Here is a 20,430-nt window from a genome sequence, read left to right as displayed (position 1 = left end):
ACTCATAGAAATGTCATGTTTCCAAAAAATTAAAATGCAGGTTATCCGTTCTTCCAATTTTTTTCTGTAAGGACAATTGAATAAAAATCGTTAAAAAATAGATTCCATCTCTGTTTTCAATTCTCAACAAAAAAAAAAAGAAAACTGTGTGATGAGAAAATTATTGCTCACCATCAGAAATTTTTAATAAACCTTCTAATTGACTAACCACAAAAAAAGAAACAATCAGTTTGAAATCGTCTTCATTGTAAAATTTAATTGGCGTCATAAAAAAACATATCCATGGTGAAAAAACATTTTTATGGTTTCGATCAAGTTCACTTTATTTTGCAATCAAAAAGTCCTGAGTCGACTTTGTACAACCCTTCCAAGGTAGTAAATCTTCCAAATTGGCTGTTAAATTTTTTTCAGGATATCTGAGACTTCTGGTTGGGTGATAAAATATGAAAAATTAAATGATCACGTTCGTGTTTACGTTGGTGTCGGTCGAAGTGAAATTTAAAGCGAATCAAATTTGAAGAGCTAAATCTGGCCTCTTGTCGGCATTACCGGTGAAATTTGGTGGTGAAAACCAAAAGTGCAGGACCTAGGAATACGAAACGAGCCGAGCGAAAGAAGAAAGTTTCGAAGGAAGATGGTTGTGATTTGCCCTCAAATCAGGAGCGACGAGACGAAAGTATCGGCGAACTATGGAGTGGTCAAGCCATGCATTGTCAACAAGTTCCTGATGTATCCTTTGAAAATTTGCTCATTTTTCGACCATGTATTTCTTCACCAACAATGTTACCTGCACGCAGGAAATTTTTGTTTAGTTTTTTTGAGTCAAAACTAAAGTGGTAAGTATACCTTATCCAGCTTTCTTTTAGAGATTGTTTTGGCTAGAAAAAGATCAGGAAAGATGATTGATGATAAATATTTTAATTTGGCTCCCACTGATAATGGGCTTCTTTTAATATTTATCGATTCACAAGTGTTTGAAATGTAAGGGACTTGAATTTGATAATTTGATTTTTGAATTGAATCTTATTCAAAAATGGTAACCTGAAAACTGGTATAAAATCTATCAATTTTCTTTTTTATTATTATTTTGTCGCATTTATAAATAACTCTAAAGTGATGTCAAAAAAAGTTTGAGGAGTTCCTAAGTTGTAATTATCTTTAACATCGTCTCAGCAAAAATAGAAGTTCAAACCACGGCAACAAAAAGTCACTTTTGTATTGATGTAGCACCTAACTAGTTGGGGCACACATAATTAAATAAGCCATTATATTCACGAGATTGGTCATAATTATTTTTCTTTATATTTGTAGCAAGATTTTAGTCATTGAAGGCAATCGATCTGTCAATCTTTTCCGAACATTTGAATGAGTAAAAATAATAAGAAGATTATTTAAAATTGTTTCTCGATTTTGAATATAGTAAAAACATAAAGCACATAGTAGCGGAGTGCTACCATTGAATGTAATAAATTCTTTAGTATAGGGGAGGCTTCTGTTCGAGAAATAAACTTACACAGTTCTTTTTTGGACAAAAATAAGCATGCAAACAGGACGTTTGACCTAATTGTTTCATCGAAATAATAATGTAGTTCTATGTTTTAATACAAAATTAAATAATCGTAGAGATTTCATCCAAGCAAAACACACAATTAATTATTTCCATTTTTTCGTCCTCATTTAAGAACAGATGAGGCCGTAGCGTAGATAGGTAGACTCAGAGTAACTATACGGAAAAGTATTGTGATAAAAGAAATAGAATTAAAAATAGAAAGATACGATGACGAAATAGCTGATCTACAGAAACCCAAATGTAATATTCTATATTCTAATTATTATTGCGGTGAGTATAATGCTGGTAATTATCGTAATTTCCTTATTCCTTAACTGCATTTAATGTATCAATATTCCTTATATACTTTCCCAAATGACATAAATTCATATTTATGGCCTTTACATATTCAAAATATTATATGAAGCGTTTGGTAGGGATCTCCACGCTTCATTCCGCCCCTGTATCCTGTATCTTTCGCGGTTTTCATCACATGGTTGGGCTGGCCGTAGTAGTATCTGCAATTCATGTTCTATGTATCAGATACTATGTTGAAAAGAAAAATGAGGAACGCAAGTTTTTCATTTTCCAGGATGCCTACATGTTTTGGCCATGTTGATGTAAGAAGAAGAAGAAGAAGAAGGATATCTGAGACTTCTGGTTGGAAAAATTTTAAGCTCATTTGAATGCTAGCCAAGGTCTGGTCATAGTTGTAATTTTGAGCAGCATCAGTTTAAGTAAATGACAAAAGTATGAATGAATTGTCTAACAAAGTTCAATTTACTTTCCAACATGTTCCATCATGAAGGGTTTCAATAATAATTGTAACAAAAGCTTAATTTTGACGCGATTATATGTGTGTAGGAATAATCCCAGCATAATAATTATAATTTATTTCCTCACATTGAATAGAATCAATTAAAACCAACAACTTCATCAATAAAAGACAATTAATACAGTTATGCAAGAATTACATAACAAAGGACTGAATTCTATTTCGTCATAGCCAGAACTACTCCCCAAATCCAATTAATACCACCAATTGCATAATAATACCGGTTCCGAAACGGCATCAGCAAAATATTTAAAATACCCATATACGGCGGATGTTGAACAAGTTCACAACCCATAACGTGTCACTTCCACTCACACGTTATCGGAGGTTGCGCGATAATACCGCCACCAAAACGATCTGGCTGGAAAAAATAACCGTACACCGAGACCTCCTGTTTGAACCCAACCGGCGTGACAGTTCAGACAATAGATTTTGTAATATCACCTACCCTCCCCCTCTTTTGCTATCTGCAAATCCCTCTTCCGCGGCCGAAGAACGGTTCATGAATATGCTGAAACGACGACGATGACGACGAGAAAGGTTGACCTCGACACTCACCAGCACACCGGTTCCCATGAACTTCAACCGCGCGGTCGCAAAGCAAAATTGAATAAGAAAAAAAACCAGAACCATGACCATGCGATGCGATCCTGCAGCAACAAACACGAAACACAGCTGGAAAGGTGCGAGGGAGTTCCTCCTCATAGTTAGTTGGAGTTCCTCGCTCACGCAATGCAACGCACAACAGAGAAAAATTCTACCTGCGGTCGTCGACAGCAGCGAAGCCCTCATCAATATGGTAGTAAAAAACTACAGCTAGGAGGAAAAAAATGACGAAAAAAACCCGACCGATCGACAACAGGCCACAGGAGAAAGATTGGCCTCGCGCAATAAAAGTATGCAACATAAACTTCGATTTGGTACCGTTATTCCTTGAGAGGTGAGGTTTGTCGGCGAAGAATGGAAACGAAATGGAAACAAGGGAGGAGGAAGTGTTCACATAATACGATCAGCCACCGGGGGAATTCTCTCTCGCCGGCTTTTCATTGTCAGGAGGTTCTCTCGTTGAGTGATCTGTAACTTCCTCCCTCTGTCCCTTGAAGATGAGGCGTTTGAGGATCGATACGATAGTGTGAGTAAAAGTTCTACATAGAGCTTCCGAACAAAGCTGATGATCTCCGTCAGTGTCGGTGGTTGATGAGTTGCTCGATCGTTGTGTGGTGAGGCACCTCGGAAACACAGGTGTTCGGTTGCTTGCGTGGGCTTAGGGCATTGTATGAGTACTCTGGATGCTCGGGAGCTTTTTTCTTTAATCGCTTGTGCTCAAAATTCTAGCTGCTCTCCTCACGGAGCTCCGGTTACACAATTTTTTTTTGACTGAGTGTGTGTAGGTGAGTGAGTGAAGTTCTTGGTCGAGTAGTGGGGGAAGTACCTTGACCGTCAAAATTGTGCTTTTTCCCGATCGAGAGTAAACAGTGATTTTCCGTATCATCCTCGATTTAGTTGCTCGGAAGACAATACGCCAGACGGACGTGGTCCCTGTATATCGGTTTTCCGGGAAAATTTAGGAAAAGATCGCACGTACTCTGAGTTCCAGTCTTGTGGCTTGGAAGAGCGGTCGCGTAATTTTCGGGAAGATCACGATCGTGAGCTTTGAAGGCTTCTTCCAGAATAGCGTGAGTGAGTCCCTCTTCGGCGTTTGCAAAAGCAGCGCGAGCAGAACTTTGAACGCGCGAGTTACGTAAGCTGGATCGGGTTGTACTCGGGAACTTGGCAGTGGCCCATTCGTTAGAAGCCAGTGCGCGAAGAAGAACAACAACTGCCGAACGGTGAACGAGTGCGAGTTTTGGCACAACTTGATCCCACTCGAGTGTGTTTTCCTTTTTCGGGAAGACGAAGTCGATTCGGTGGCATAAACAGAAAGGTGAATGATCGAGGAGTATTCTAAGAGTGGAGGTACGATGGTGATGTAATTGTGATCTGGGAAGATAGTGTTGAATTTAGCAAAACATTGCAGAAGGATTCAAACGATTAACTAGAGGAAGAGTCACGAACCTGTTTGAATTTTGAAGCGGAAAACGATTTCAATAGACCAGCAGCAACGAACCTGAAATTCATCGAAAATCTGTGCATAACTCATGTGAATAAAATTTTGTTGAAGAAATCATTCATTAGTAAACCGCAACGCTCTGAAAATCTGTGAATTATCAATTAGTTATATGGGGTTGGTATCCTAAACAGAAAAAAAAACACAGTGAGTATATAAAGCATTAACGACAAGTCGTTCTACTGGAAGAATCCAGCAAATGAAACAACAACAAACGATAGGTGGCTGAATCAATTGGGGTGAGTGAAACGGGAATCCCCAGGAATAAATTGCGACTTGGCAATTCGCGGATCAAGCTGCTTGTTTGATCCCTCGGGAACCTCTCTCTGTGGTATGTGATCTGCCTGCCACAAGCAGCAGAAACCAGTGAAATCTAAACCTTGCGTTCTGAGTTGTGTAAGAAAAATTGAAAAAAAAAGTGATTTAAATGAGCAACTACGCAAATCCCAACCTTCTGCAGAAAACGATTCCAGAATCTTGTGGGGTGACCAAAGTGCCGACTGTTTTTGTTTATTGGAATTCTTGTAATCACCTCTAAAAATATAACCAGCCACTTCGCAACTCATGTGATCGTGAAAATTAGCGGAAACTCTACGTCTAGAACATCAACCCAGTGAAAATCGGAACATCTACTACTTGAAAGATATAAACAAAATTAGCAAACAGTCCAGAAACATCATCAATTATCATGTGCGTCGTAATCAACTACTGAACGAGAAAAAAACTTAAAGGTAAGACTCAAACGGGTGTGACCTTCACTCGAAGGGAAGCTCCAGGAATCTACTAAACAAGAGGATTAAACAACGAAAATCGTCATACGGGGTCATCTCAAAAACTCACAGCACCATCTTACACAATCCATCAGCATTGTTGTGCGAATTTACGTCGTCCGCGGTGTGTTGATTTATGTTCTTGTCATCGGGTGGTGGGAAATTACGTCATTACATAAATCTATTGAGTGAGTGACTGTGTATTTATGTTATTCCTTTGAAAAAAAAAAATGAAGAATTCATATTGCCTACAACGTTGTGTTTGCCATCTTTGAAGCGAAAACATCTTTATCCAGGAGCAGCAGAAAACTTGAAGAGATGAACGAAAAGTTACAGTGTAGCTCTACTAAATTGAACAAAATGCACGAATTTACAAAAAGTAGCTTTGAGTGATGAAAAGTATCAATTACGGAACTGTGGAAATAAGGAAATGTGGAACTCACCGACGATCGATCGAGAGAAAGGGTCTCACTGAGATCCAGTCTAGATTAACTGGGTCATACTAGAGCTGAGGTCGTTGAACTTGGACTGTGAACAATGTGAGTGAAAGAGAGATATTGTGTGCAATTTCGTGCAAGTATTGGTGACATACTGCGTCGATGAAATGACGTGTTCGATCTGCGACGCGGAGTGTGACAATAGACATTTGGACTTACCTTTTATGAATATTTCCAGTTTACCATTGGATTTTTTCGAGTGCTATCGATGTTTTTTTTTGATAAAAAGTGCATGATGATGATTTTTTAGGCTTCAAAAGTTTGAATATGTTTTGTAAACATACATTTTTAAATGAACTCATGTAAAAAGTGATTTTTATTTCGCATTTATATATCGTTTTTTAAGAAAAATAATTGAAAAGTGTTCATGAGTCAATGCGAGTCTTAAATTTTTCTCAGTATAAATCAAGATCATCGCGATTTTTTCTCATTGGTAAATCGTGAGAGTTAAAAGGAAGACTCACTCTCAAAACAGAAAAACCACGCTCCGAGAGAAAATTGGCAAGGCACTCACGGAAACTGGGTCAGTCATCGGCCGGGATACTCACCGTCGGCCTCGGTCAATGACCCTGAAGCCAAATGCACTTCGGCAGTCACTCAGCCTCGGTCGGTAAAGCAGACCATTCGTGGAAGCACTCACGCTTTTTTATCGACTCGTTAGCCGAAGTACTTCCGAGCTCGATGTTCGTCGCATTGACTTCGGATTTTCTTTGAAAGGGACTCTTGAACAATTTTCCAAATGGAAATGGCTCGTTAAGTGTGTTCGTGAAGTTTTTCTCTAGTGTGATGCTTCAATGAATTAGGAGATTTCGCGAGCACAACTTCGGATTTGGGCGAATTGGGAGCAGTTCAGTGAACTCGGTGGATGAAAGTATATCTAAGCTCATTTTGGCAATTGGGAAGACTTTGAAGTCGAATGACAAAAAATTTGAGTGAGTGTTTATGTTTTAAAGTGTTTCCTAATTAAATTTTAGTTTTGATGTGACTTCTTGAATTGTGAGTATTCAATATTTTAAAAAAAATAAGATGAAACAGTATTTATTCGTGTTTGTAAAAAAAAACAACAATATCAAAAATATATTATTTTGCATATTAAAATTTTGCCAGATTAAGTTCTTAACCTCTAGTTTCGATGATCAGGCGATTCAATTATTGAAAAATCATGAATTTGAATAAAATCAAGGTACGATAATTTCAAAACAAGTAGGTATACTTTTTGAACAAGTAGATATCAAAAGTAAAAACCAATTTCAGATCAAATGATTGTGTTCAACTTGAGTAAAGTGATCTTCCCTAGATTAAACAGACACAGAACCATAAATGCAGCAGCATTGATTAAAATTTTGGATAAATTTATAATTGAATTTGGCATCACTGGACTGCACTTTTCTTCTTTTTTTAACATTGTTTTCAATTTAATTTGCATTTGGATTTTTTGAGTCATATATGTTTATAATGGAGATGTACCGAATATTCGGTCGGCCGAATATTCGGCGCCGAATACCGCCAAAAAACCGTTAAGCCGAATATTCGGCTCACCGAATAGTTAAGCTAGGTTTTCGGCCGAATAGGCCGAATAGGCCGAATATTTATTTTTTTTAAATTTAAACAAAAACGGACTTGTAAAATTTTTCAACTGATGTTGGATAATTTATAAAATATCCAAAAGTAATGTTTAAAAGCTTTAAAATAACCATAAACTTATGGTTTCAGTAAAACATTTAAAGTGTACCCGTGTATTTTTCACTTTAAATAGGATTATATATCGATTATACTTCTTGATATATCCAGGCTTGTCCATAAACCAAATAAAGAATTCGAGAAAAGTGAAATCTAACGGGGATGGACACATATTTTTTTTAACTTTCCGGATTTTACTCGGGTTTATTCAGATTTATAGCTAAATCAATTAAAAAATCGAAATGTCTCTTTGAAAATTTTAAAATTTTGCGTTACAAAACGATTGTTTAGAGTAAATTTATTCGTTCAATACGATTTGAACACTGCTGTTGTGATTCGATGAAAACTTTAAATTTCAAGTAGTTTTATTTCTTTTCCTTTTGTATGTCTGAGAATGATGCCTAGTTTCTGTTCAGATTTTCCTTTTTTAATACAAGTTTTTCAAAGAATCGTTCAGACCCGACCCAGCCGTGTGGATACGTGTCGTAGAAAGTATTGTATGCTTAAGGTTAAAGATCATCGTTCCTTTTTGGCAACTTTTTTTAAGACATCTAGCAAAATTAAGACATTCATCTAATTCGATATAGAAAAAAGCAAATTCTAATAGCTTGACAATTGTTTTGAAATTTTTTTTCCCAGATTTCAATGGAACCTCATCTCTTTTGTGATAAACGTCCCAGAAGCGACAAGTTATCTGATGTCAAGCTAATGGTGATATTTTGAAAATTTAACAGATCTCTACTTGAAAAAGATCTGATGAATTATACATCTGGTTGGAATAAATCGACTAAAAAACTTGAGGGGCATTAAGATGGCAGAAAAAGAAGAAAAATGAATATATTGTTTTGTTTTGTATAGAAAATTCAACAGAATATTCGACCGAATATTCGTTTTGCCGAATAGTTGAAAAGGTCACTATTCGGTATTCGGCCGTTCGCCAAATACCACTATTCGGTACATCTCTAGTTTATAATCACAAAAATTTGCTCAAAATTTTAAGAATTCTAATATTTCTTTTATTTCATTGGAATTGTTGTGTGAGATATGAGAGGATAGATGGTGAAATTTATTTAAAGTTTGCATTTAATAATGATATTTAAAATATGTACCATTTCAACTGATTTTAAAATACTAACCAAAAAATAAGGCTCAATCAAACATAAACATCGATCTGCATACAATAGAAATTTAGTAAAAATTTGAAGAATCGAAAAGTCAAAATCAGTTTTGAAGAACTTGACACAAAGGATTTTTTTTATTTTCAAACATGTATAATTCTTGTGTCTAATAAGATGTTCAAAATAAAAATCTTTGATGTAGATTGATCTTAATTTTACATATTTTATTGTTACAAATATTTATTTTTGTATTGTATTTTTACAGTACTTACTTACTTACTTAATGATCCCGCGCCGATCCTCCGGTGCATAGGGCCGTGGTAAAAGACCTCCACTGTTGACGATCCGGAGCCAGCGATTTTTACAGTATCGAAATTAAAAAAAAAGGGTTGGGAAGAATGACAGCTTGCTGTTAAATTCCTTAAAAAAAAAAAAAAAAAAAAAAAAGAAAAAAAAATTAAAAATCCTCCTGTATAATTTCAGGGTTTCAATTTAAATTTAAAAAATCGTTTTACTGAGATGCTGCAGATTTAAAACGATTTTTTTGCTTTATTAATTCAGAGATTTTCAAAACGATTCCAACCCTCACAATGTTGTATCACATTACACTCAAATCACACTTTCTTACGAACTCTTAAATGTTCATTTCTTAATTTTTCATACACTCTAGTAGAATGTGAACAAATTTCATAAACTTGATATGAATGTGCCTAAAAAAGTATTTCAAGTTTATACAATTTTTTTTTTTCAGGAAGTAAATGACTGATATGTCGTTTTAATTTCAAGTCCGAAAACTCAATTTTTCAATTTTATTATTTGAAGATTAATTTTAAAATTTTATTGGAATGTCAAATCGATATCCATGATATGGTTTTTATTTTGCAAAATAGACGATTGTTAAATGAAAAGCTTATTTCAGATCAGCTAGTTGCACATCAAATTTAACAATAACAAGTTCGAACAAAACTGATTATCATTTTTATAAAAGTATGAAGAAAGTAACTAGCTTTTTCTTCTAATTAAAAATAATAAACCAATTAAAATTTTTGTGGAATGGGTGCTTGCGCTTTTTTACTTGAAATTTTATAAGCATAATAAAATAAAAGTTTATCAAATATAGTTGTGTTGGTACAATCGTATATCTGAAATTTTGTATCAATAGGTTTACTCATAATCTCAGAATATTTCATTGAGTTTAAAAAAAGACAATTAAAATATATCTTTTTTGATTTTCATTAACTTTTGCTCTCGTTTTTCTGTTTCTATTATATGTTTAAGATTAGGTTGCCAGATATTTTTCAGCACGTATACAGGGATATTCTATCTTAAAACCTGGCAAAAACCTGGCATTTGATTTCAAAATTGTCGGCTAAAAATCCGGGCAACTTTGATCAAAACCGCGGAATTACTCAACAAAAATCAAGAAAAAAATCTAATTTTTTTATTCCATCAAAATCAGCAGATTTCAAATCTTATTTAAAGCTTCCATAATAGGAGAGAGTGGGGTATCATGAGCAACTTTTTTTCCCTGCTTCTTTATTTCTTTATTTTAAAAGAAAAAATGGAAAGGGTTTCCTACACCCTACATCATAAGACATTTTATTAAATTTTTTGATAAAATTATTTCCCCAAGTTCTGTCTGTTTTAAAAAAAAGTATTTCTTCTATTTTGAAAAATCCAAATTGACTAGATAACGTACAAAGTTTATGAGTTGACCCAAAACTAAAATTTCATAATTCATTTAGTCATTTTAAAGCCATCTTAGATGTGGAAATAAAAAAGAGAGTTGTATATGACCGAATAATTCCTAAAACCTGGCTCGAGAACGTTTTGGAAAAATTTCTCATATAGGGAGACAAAATATTTTTCATAACTCTTCATTTGGCATAAGAAACCTTTACAGATATGAAAAACGTATCTTAAGATTTGAATGTGATGTTAGGTTGGCCAAGATACCCCAAGAAATGTGGCCCACGATTCCCCACAAGGTTTAACTTGAATCGATTTTCTGTTTTCGGATTAAATATTTGTCATAATTTGGGCTTTAAAAAAAACTGTTTTTGAAATAAATCAACCGAAAGAAACCAAAATTATTGATGAAAACTGGTTTTTTATGTTTCTCCCGAACAAAATGTTTAAAAATCCCATACAAACTTCAGGCTTGTTGAGCGACCCCTTCCCGTGTTCCGATCTGGCCTAAATTTGGCATGAGATCTTGCACTAGGTCTAGGATCAATTTTAGCCTGCCGCTCATAACATTTTACAGGTTTTGAATTTTCCATACAAATTTGGGGCAGTCTAATACACATGATAGGAACAAGTAGAAAAAACCTATAAATTCACACGTTGCAACGTAATTTGTGATTTATTTTGAGGAATGCAACTTGTCACGCTGAACTGTTTTGCAAAAATGTAGCCAGGTATTTGTCGCGTATTTTTCCGAAGCATCCCTAGGGATTAAATTACGTTTGGCTACGCCAAATGTAATTCGCATTAGATTACTTCACTCGAAGTTTCCCATTTATCCAAGTGTAGTAGGAGGATGCTGTACATGATTGCAATTACTAGTTCCAACCGGCCGGATTTCTAATATTGCTTCCTTCCTTTCCTGCCCATGGTAGTTGTAGTTTATATTCATAGTAGTTCCAACCCGTGGAATGCTCCTCACTTCACGAGAGACGATCAACGGTACGGAGTAAGGGGGGATGATCATCATACATATCATTTGCCGCAGGTGATGAGTCTTGCCGGCAAAGCCGGTTATTATTCTTGAACTTGACTTTACCCTCAATCAACGAGTCGCTAGTTCTGCCTGTTGGCGAGTAGTAATCGAGCTTAGTTAGTTGTAACGACTTACATAAATACACGAGGGTAAAGTGTAGATATATAAATAGGGGCTTGTGTGCACAACAACAATCAAGTAGCGACTTGAAGCGCGTGTTCAGTGGAACTTTTGCTGCTGTTGGCTTCATCCAGAGCTTCTACAGAGAGACTCTGGATAAATAGTTGAATTATGACCGAACCTGCCTCGTGTTTCAAAGTTACCCATCCGTGACTTCACCAGGCTGGATGACGGTTGACTGCACTGCTGCTGCTTTTAGCTCTTACATACAAGCATATTAAGGTTCTAAGCATCAATGTATACAAACTCATCTTCACGTTTCATAATTGAATCAACCATTCCAAAAAAATCAAAACTTACATTTTGGTACAAAGTTTCAATGCATCAGTTTTGTCAAGCATAAATCAGCGTCAGAAGTTGCATCACAAAATCTGAATGCTGAAGCCCGTACATCAAGAATTACAAAACTGTCCTTGACAATGACATTAAGTTCTATGGAGCTTACATACCTACTACATACGATGGCGATGACTCGTGCTGGGAGGTTGCATTCGTTGCTGTTCGCCACACGCGAATTCCCACGAACACTCTGGCAGACTTCATCGTGTTTGCTGCTGGATGGAGTCGTGTAATGAACGAGTTGGTGCTTTGAGGTTTGTTCTTGATCATCATTTGGCTCTTCTTCTTTCATGTGTGTGATCCATTAGCCAAACATGATGGTGGTCTTTTTTTAATCCATGATGCTGTCAATGACGCTGACGGTTTTTTTTATCAATTAACGTTGACGTGTTGCGGATTTAGTCTTGAAATTGTTATAGAATGATATTTGTTATGATTACAACTTCTTTGAAGAAAAAATGTCCATAGAGGCTTAACTTTTTCATCAAAATGTGCACAGAAGAGTTAGCATAGTAACTTTATTTTGTGCAGAAACTAGTCCTTCCTCAGATTGACAAACACCAGAAATCAAACCTTATAATGAACTTACTCTCAGAAAAAAATCTCTAGAATGCAAAGTTTACCAGAATTTTTCTCCCAGAATAAACCATTTCCCATTTTTTTCCCAGAATGGCACAAATTGCTAAATTTTACCTCTAGTTTATTTTTTCCATTTTTCTGCTTTTAATAGATTTAGCTTGTTTTAAATTTCAAATGATTCAAAATTTAATTTTCAAAAATGATTTTAAAAATGAAACCTTTTTTGGAAATCTCCCACTAAATTTATTTGGAATCAATTTTGTATTTTGTTTAAGGTTTTGGTACTTGGATAAAACATCCTTTTGGTAGCTGATTTTGTAGATCGATCTTGAAAGACTTATTGCCCGTTACACCGTCACGTGGCAAATATGGCTTAAGAATCACCCCTAAACTTCGTGCAGACCATCGAAGCCCCAGAAGACCTAGATCAATATATTGGGCCCGCCGCTTCTGATGGCGGGTCCGCGGCCACTTCGTATTCGTAAGCTTCGGCGGATTTGTACCTGTATTCTCGTTGGTTGTAAAAGTTAAAAAAATATGAAAATTTGATTTTTTTTTAAATCAAACTTTTTTTTAATATCCCAGTTTGGATAAATATAATAAATTTTCTAGACAATGGTTTATTCTGGCGAAAAATTTTCTGGGGAATGGTCCGTCTTCAAAAAAATCTAGTAAAGTGTTCTCACTAGCGATTAAAATTCTGGGGATTCTTAATTCTCGCAAACGTTTTCGGTAAAATGGTATACAACCATTATACTAAGGTTGCCAGATTGCCCAGTTTTATCCGGATTGGCATGGTTATCTGATGCAAAATTTGGGAACAGTTTGGCCCGACCTGATTGCCCAGATTTCGTCGAAAAATTCTTGGATTTTGCCCAGATTTACTCACTTACTTGGCAAATAAACAAAAAAAAAATGTTATAGAAAGTTTTTTGTAATGCCTCAAAAACTAAATATCATGAGCAAGTTTTATAAGAATAATTATGAAATGTTTGTTGGAAGCCTTGAATACAATCTAAAATCTGTCAATAAGTATTTATGAAAAACATTATTTTTAATTTTTTTTTCTTTGTTTTTGTTGAGTTACTTCTTCGTTTCGACCAAATTTGCCCGGATATGGCCCGGATTTTTGGAAGTCAGTTTTAAAATCAATTGCCCGGATTATGCCAGGTTTATGTATGAAATTGCCCAAATTTTAGATAATTTGAATGAAAAGTTTCAATTTGTGAAAAAAGTTTGTGAAAAAAGTAAATTTGGAATATAATTCATTGATTTAAAAAATCTTTGTTAATATTCAAGAAAAATATGGTAGCCAGAATTTCTCCCGCACGTTTACGAGGCAGGAAAATCAAGGCATTTTTTTTTTCTAAAAAATTGACCAAATCTAAGTTTTTGATATCCAAATTTTCATCTAAAAAATCAGGCAGTATTTGTGAAAATTTGGGCAAGTCTAAAGATTTTATCAACAAAAAACAAGCAGAAGACAAAAAAAGTATTTTGGAACCAAACATATCAGCAGATATTAATTTGTTTTTGAAACTGTGAGAAATCGTGTATATTTTGCCACAATGTGTTCGAAAAAAATTCGTTGATCGCATAAATCAAAAATTATTTAAACTTTAGATAATTTTTTTCCTAGTTTTGGCAAATGAAGTGAAAAAATACAGGAATTTTTTAACAAAATTTAAGCAACCGGGCCAACCGATCTGTTTTCAAATTTTGTTTCAAATATCTAGTTCAGGTAAAACTGGGCAAAGCTTCGGATAGAAGACTTTGAAATGTAGTGAAATACGAAAAAATCAAATGATTTAATTTCGGTTTTCAAGAAAAAAAAACATTACATGAAATTTGCTGTCAGTTCCTAAGATTTGGAAATTCAATCAAATTGTTAAGTCTCTTCCACCACAAGCATACTCCTAGATTTAATGAGCAATATTTGATAGAATTTTGATAATTGTATTGACATAAATGACCAATTTTGAAAATCATTCTGTTCGTTTGATAACTGATTGCTTTCATAAGAATCAAAATAACAGCTTCAAAGTTTTCTTACTCGAATTAACTTTATACGATCCAAATTTTTTTTGCAAACAGAAATTCATTAAAGACTTAAAAAATACTTCAGAAAATTGACATTTTTGTAATTTCCATATTAAATTATGCCAGTGGGGGCAGTTTTCTTATCATTACAAAAATGTTTTTTTACAATTATCATTTTGATACAAAGTGGTGTCATATTAAAACTCAATGAAACATAAAATGTAGCTGTTAACACAATTCCAATTTATGGGCTTACGCCGGGGTTCTTCAGAACTTTCCCAAAATAGAAAATTTCTTACATTAGATTTTTCGAGTTTGATTTGGATAGTTTTTTTTGGTAAATAAAATAAAACAAAATTTTCAAACCAAATTAGGTGATGCAGATTGTTCTTGACACCATTTAAAGCTTATTCACAATTTTTTTTGTTAAAAGTCTTTAAATTATTTTTTTTTGAAAGCTGATAAAATTTCAATACGTTTCGAAGTGCTATTTTATGATTTCCGTTGAAAAATATCAGAGTTATGTAGCCTTGAAATTTAGTATTATTCAATTGGCAAAGAAGATTTAAACGAATCCTTACTAAAAAATAAAAATGTTTGAATTCTTTGAAAAATACATATGTTTTTAATTCGTAAAATTGAACCAAATTTTCAATATTGGAAAGATCGTAAGACTTCCGCCGCAATTTGGCAGATATTAAAAAAAAATCCCTAGATATCATATTGCCATTGAAAGTCATGAAAATTTAATTTTGAAAACTTGATTTGAAAAAATAAGAAGTATATTTGATAATCTGAGTGGAGTTATTTTCACTCTCAATGCCGGAAAAATCATCCAAAATAGATTTCTAACAAATATTCATCAGCATTGAGATTGTTGGCGTCTGTTTAATATATATCCATATCAAGCCTTGAAAACTGTACAAGTTAAGTCACGTTAAAAAGAGATAAATTTGTAACTTGTTGCATTGATATTGGAACATTTGAATTCGTAATCACTTTCGAAATATTTGATTTTATTTAATGAAAGAAATCCTATTTTGGAGTTGAAACATAATACACAAAAGCTTGTATGCAACAAACTTGCATACTATCAATATTGGTGAAAACTACAAAATCGAGTTAATTAAGATCGAAAATTTGGACAATTTTCGAATACAAAAGGAGATATAACTCCCATAATTTACTGTTTGACTTTCGCTCTTTCTACGGTTTGAATTTTTGAAGAATTTGTTAAAATTTTCATAAAAATACCTTAAAGTTTATTTACTTCCAATATCATGATTTTCTAAAAATCGAAGGGGGAAGGGGGGTTGATAAATTTTTTTTTTAATTTTTCCGAATTTATTAGAGTTCGACAAACAATTTGAATGACTCGAGAATATGAAAAATTCAAATTTTTCTTCAACTTTTTTCAAAGGTCAAGGATTTCAAGGTGTCAGGTTCGCCAAGGCCAAGGTCAAGGTGAATTGTTCGCGAATGAAAGTTTTTTGTATGTTAAATAAGAGTCTTCAAGACTATATTCTTAAATATTTTGAAATCAGTTAAAAATTGTTGTACTTCTAGATTATATTTTTAAATCAGTTAAAAATTGCTGTTGTTCGAGTAACATTGTTTTGAATTTTTATCATGGAGATATAAGAAAATAGATATCAATCCAGTAAGTTTTTAAAGTGATTGATTTGTGTTTTTTATTCATATAGAGATTTTTGATTTTTTTATGAGTACAATTTTTGTAAGAATTCTGTACTCATAAACAGATTTGTGTTGTTGTTGAAAACACTATTAAGGACTGTATTTGAAAAAAAAATGCTACATTTTCATTTGTGGATAACTTTTGAGCGGATTGATGAAAATTGATGAAATATTCAGTGATACTACCAAGTGAAATAATATTTACATGTGGAAAATTTGTAGGCGATCTGTCAAGTAGTTTATTTTTCCTGAAGATAGTATTCAATGATACTAATCAACAAGGTACTAAATTTATCGTGCAAGCGTAGAATCTATTTCATTCTAATAACTTTATTTTTAATTTCGAGTAAAATTTATCTCTAATTCAGTTTTAATCTACTAAGCCAAATATTTCAAGGTTCTTAAAAACCCTTGTATGCAATTTTTCGTTTTCATTTGAAATTTGAAGTAAAAAATGCCGTTAATGGAAATTTTGGTTCGATAATTGCTAAACTATGGTAACTGGTGATTGTAAACTTCTAGCAGCTATTGATAATAATGTAAATTAATTTCAAATCTGGAAAATATTCAAGCACAGCTGAAAGTAAATGTTAATACAAAACATGCACGTCAAAAGTTTTTATTTTCTGAATATTCTTATATAGCAATTATGGATAATGTCTTGTGAATTTCAAAACAATTATATGTCCTTAAATTGTGTCTTCAATGATTATGAATATTTAAAAAAAAATATTAACACTTTTTCCATTGTATCTAAAACCCGACGACTAAACACAAGCATTATTTTCAATAATTTTAAAATGAAGATGAACTTCTAATCGTAATAAAGAGCCTGTTCGAATTTGGCAACACGCCCGAACATTTAGTGCTGCCAAAATCTAATGTTGTCAAAATCGGTTTTTTTCTCAACGTTTTTTCACTTATTACCTCAAAACAAAACCTAAATTGATTATCATTTGCATTATTTTATAGTCAATCTTTGATAATTTCTTGTAATTTTGATTTTTTACCAAGTTTTAATGCTTTTACCCTGCTCTTTTCTTGTTTTGTTTAAAATGTTTGATTTTTTGTCTAATTTGCTATAATCCATCCTTTTATCATTATTTATTAGTTTTTTTGTTATGATTAGTCTTTTGTTTGTATTTGTTTTTTAATTTTTTTTAATTCTTATTTTTTTGTAAACTGGGGGAACTTTGATCAACAAGATTTTTTTGCAGATAATCATCATGATCTAAATCTGAAGTTGAAATATTTGAAAACTGTTTTCTTCGTTTGAAAGCCTATAAATTGAGTTCCAAAAGGCTATATAAAATAAGATATTTTTTTTTTTATTTCTTAAAATGTATTTTAAAAGTTTTAAAATACCTTTTCTGATAAAAAAAAACATTTAGAATAAAATAGATTGTTTATATGAAAGTTTAACTTTTTTTTGTTTAGGTATAGTTTTGGAGTTATTTTTTACGGTCATTCTTTGATAATTTTTGGATATTTAAAAAAACCGACATTTTCTTTGAGACAGCCTGTAGATATAGAACAAATGGCTAAATATTCTATCAAATGGTTAAGTTTGAATTAAAACAGAACATAACAACAGTTGCAGGACCTAGGGAATTGCAAGAAGGTTAAATTTCATTTGTTTCTGAGGCCAAAAAATGTTGAAAACGAACGAGGTTCTTAGTGGATTTTTTCTGTAAATACTCATATAGTTGCTTCAATGGTTTTTCTGATAGACAAATTTTAAAAATATTTCAAATCGTAAAATATGAAACTTTAAATATTATTCAAAATTTAAGATCTATAGAGAATGAAATTGCATGATCTAAACTGATAAAGATCATCCAATGTTAGTTCTTAAGGGAAGAGAAAAGTTTTAAAATATATTGCCAAAACAAAATTTTCGGAACTTACCCCAGAACTCTCATCGTGGCACCATTATCAACCATTTTTTCACAAGCAAACTATGAAGACTCTGTTTTTGTGAAGTTTTTCTAATTTCTCTGGTTTCGTTATATGTTGATCGAATGCCAATTAACGACATGATGAAAATACTATAGCAATTTTTCCAATTCTTAGAAACTTTAGCAGTTCACTGACCTACGACCACCACACACCTGAGACTGATCAAAGCCGCATCGACGGGGGAAAACAACAACAGTCGGGTATCAAATTTCATTCTACCTGAGAACTGGCTTAACTTCGTTGCTTTTTTCATCACTTTCAATTCAGAATTATTTCTTTGCTCTTGGCAAGAATCTCTCGGAGTTGGTTGCGCTTGTTTTTTTTGCTCGGTTTATGATTTCCCGAAATTCAACAGACCATGTGCTCCCGGTAGCAAGATGGGGTCCCAATTAAACCCCTATTATTGTTGTTATTTTGCGCTAACACTTGCAAACGAATAAACAAACAGCAACAGCCGAAGAGTCCAAAACGCAAGAAAAAGCATACAAGAATAATGAGTGCCGGTGGCCTACACAGAACTTCCATCTTCGCGTGAGCTTCAAGCGAATCCGTGTGGTCAGAACCATCATAATACGATCGAGGAGCTGAGCTCATCATCATGGTTCTTGTTCTTGTTTTTTGCTAATGCTGAAAGTAAAATGGCAACGAAATCGAAATTTTATAGTCAAAACTGCCGGGAAGATACGAGCATAGACTCCTCTTACCTTTTGGTCGGTTGTTTGGGGAGCATCGATAGAATGTTCTAAGTTCCTCGGCAGAAATTAACCATGAAGATGGTAGAATGGAGCAAAAACCACCAACACCACGCCAGGGCAGATGAACTTCATCGGTTGGTTTGCGCAAGCGTACTTGGTAAAGGGAGAGCTTTTAAGCTGGAAGTACCTGGAGCGGAACGCTTTGGCTCTGTTTTATGCATGTAGCTCCAGTCATTCAGTCAGTGCTCCATGGATGAGAAGGCTTGCCCGACTGGGAGGAAGTTCAGCGACCTCTTCGACCCGGGAGTTTGCGCGCGTTCTTGTGTTCTCAACACTCAACCCTACCTGCTGAGCTGCTTGGTTGGCAAAAATTCTTAAATCTCCTTGGTGGTGGATCGATTCTTGCGTTCAGCTCAACCAAGAATAAACTTAGAAATCTTGAAGGGGTTGGCAAGTAAGGGGAAAGTGAGAAATTCATCATCAATCTAGCGATTTCTAGCGATGAGATTCTGAGTTAATTTACTACCAACGCATGTTTTGATTGGAACTGTCTGCGTTGAAATTCACCTCCCAGCACGTGGTTTCAGCTAGCTCTAGGCAGTAGAAATCGACGAAAGAAGTTATTGAACCCGAAACAGAAAAAAAACTAATCAATTCAAGATTTCTTCCAAAGAGACTGATATGGTCATTGTTTTCCGACTGTGGGTGTGACAGTAAACAAAATATTCAGAAAAATGTCACTAAGTTGTAGGTGTGTTTTTAAATTATGTGGGATGAAAAGCTGGTAGAAAACAGCAGTTGAGATGATCCCAGCTGAAGGAAATAACTGAATTCAAATTTTGGATGGCGAAAATTCATACATCAATTTAAAATTTAATGAAAAATGATGATAGAAAGAATTTCATCGGGTTGATGTGATGAATTTTATATTTTTTTGTGACTTCAAATACTTTTAGTTTTGAAATTGGAAAGGTTTCGTTCTTTATTTTTAATATGTCTTTCGAACCATTTCTACCTATTAAGCATCTAAGGAGTCAATATCCAGGGCCTAAAAACAGTCGAATATATTTTGGCAATTCATGATGCGTTTTTCTCGGACTTCAGTTAAAACTGAGTGCATAAATCGTCTCGGTCTTCAACTTTTTAAAATACAGTTGAAATTGTTCCTAAAATGTTTCTGTAAGTTCTCCAAACATGATTGCTTACAAAATTCATAGGCGCCCTGCAAAATTATTAAGAGTAGAACAATTTGTAACCCGTTCTTAAGTGTCAATATGACACTATTTGAAGTTTGGCAGCATGTAGCTTTATTCGGATACATTCCAATTTAAAAAAAAATCTTCGGGGACCCTCAATTAATTCTTGGAATCTTGATTTTGCATCATAACTTTTTTTATGGACGCTCCCTGAAAGCCCAGGAAAAAAAATCTCTTATCATTTCACACTTCTCGCTTAAAGCAACTATATCTCTCTTGATTCTGAACCGACTAATCTATCTATGTATCTGAACGTCCGTGTGTAACACAAATATGTTATTTAGACAATATTCATCTACAACACTTCAATTCTCCGTTTTTCAAAGTATGAGAATAAATATACGAAAAAACATGCTTCGGAAAAAACAGTAGATCAGCTACAGAATACTAAAAAAAATTCACTTAGTTC

The 20,430-nt window shown here is 33.8% G+C and overlaps 1 protein-coding gene across 1 annotated transcript in view; it reads left to right on the top strand.

The window, feature by feature from the left end:
- The first annotated feature begins 3,902 nt into the window (after positions 1 to 3,902).
- Positions 3,903 to 20,430, top strand: part of LOC129758632 (PR domain zinc finger protein 1) — a 198,516-nt gene continuing 181,988 nt past the window's right edge. The window contains exon 1 of the mRNA XM_055756177.1: positions 3,903 to 5,222. The gene's annotated coding sequence lies outside the window, so the exon portion shown is untranslated. The remainder of the gene's footprint in view (positions 5,223 to 20,430) is intronic.

The sequence above is a fragment of the Uranotaenia lowii genome, chromosome 3 (genome assembly GCF_029784155.1).
Source record: "Uranotaenia lowii strain MFRU-FL chromosome 3, ASM2978415v1, whole genome shotgun sequence".
Classification (NCBI taxonomy): Eukaryota; Metazoa; Arthropoda; class Insecta; order Diptera; family Culicidae; genus Uranotaenia; species Uranotaenia lowii.
The sequence above is the reverse complement of the archived record's forward strand: the minus strand, read 5'-3'. Positions and strand labels throughout refer to the sequence as shown.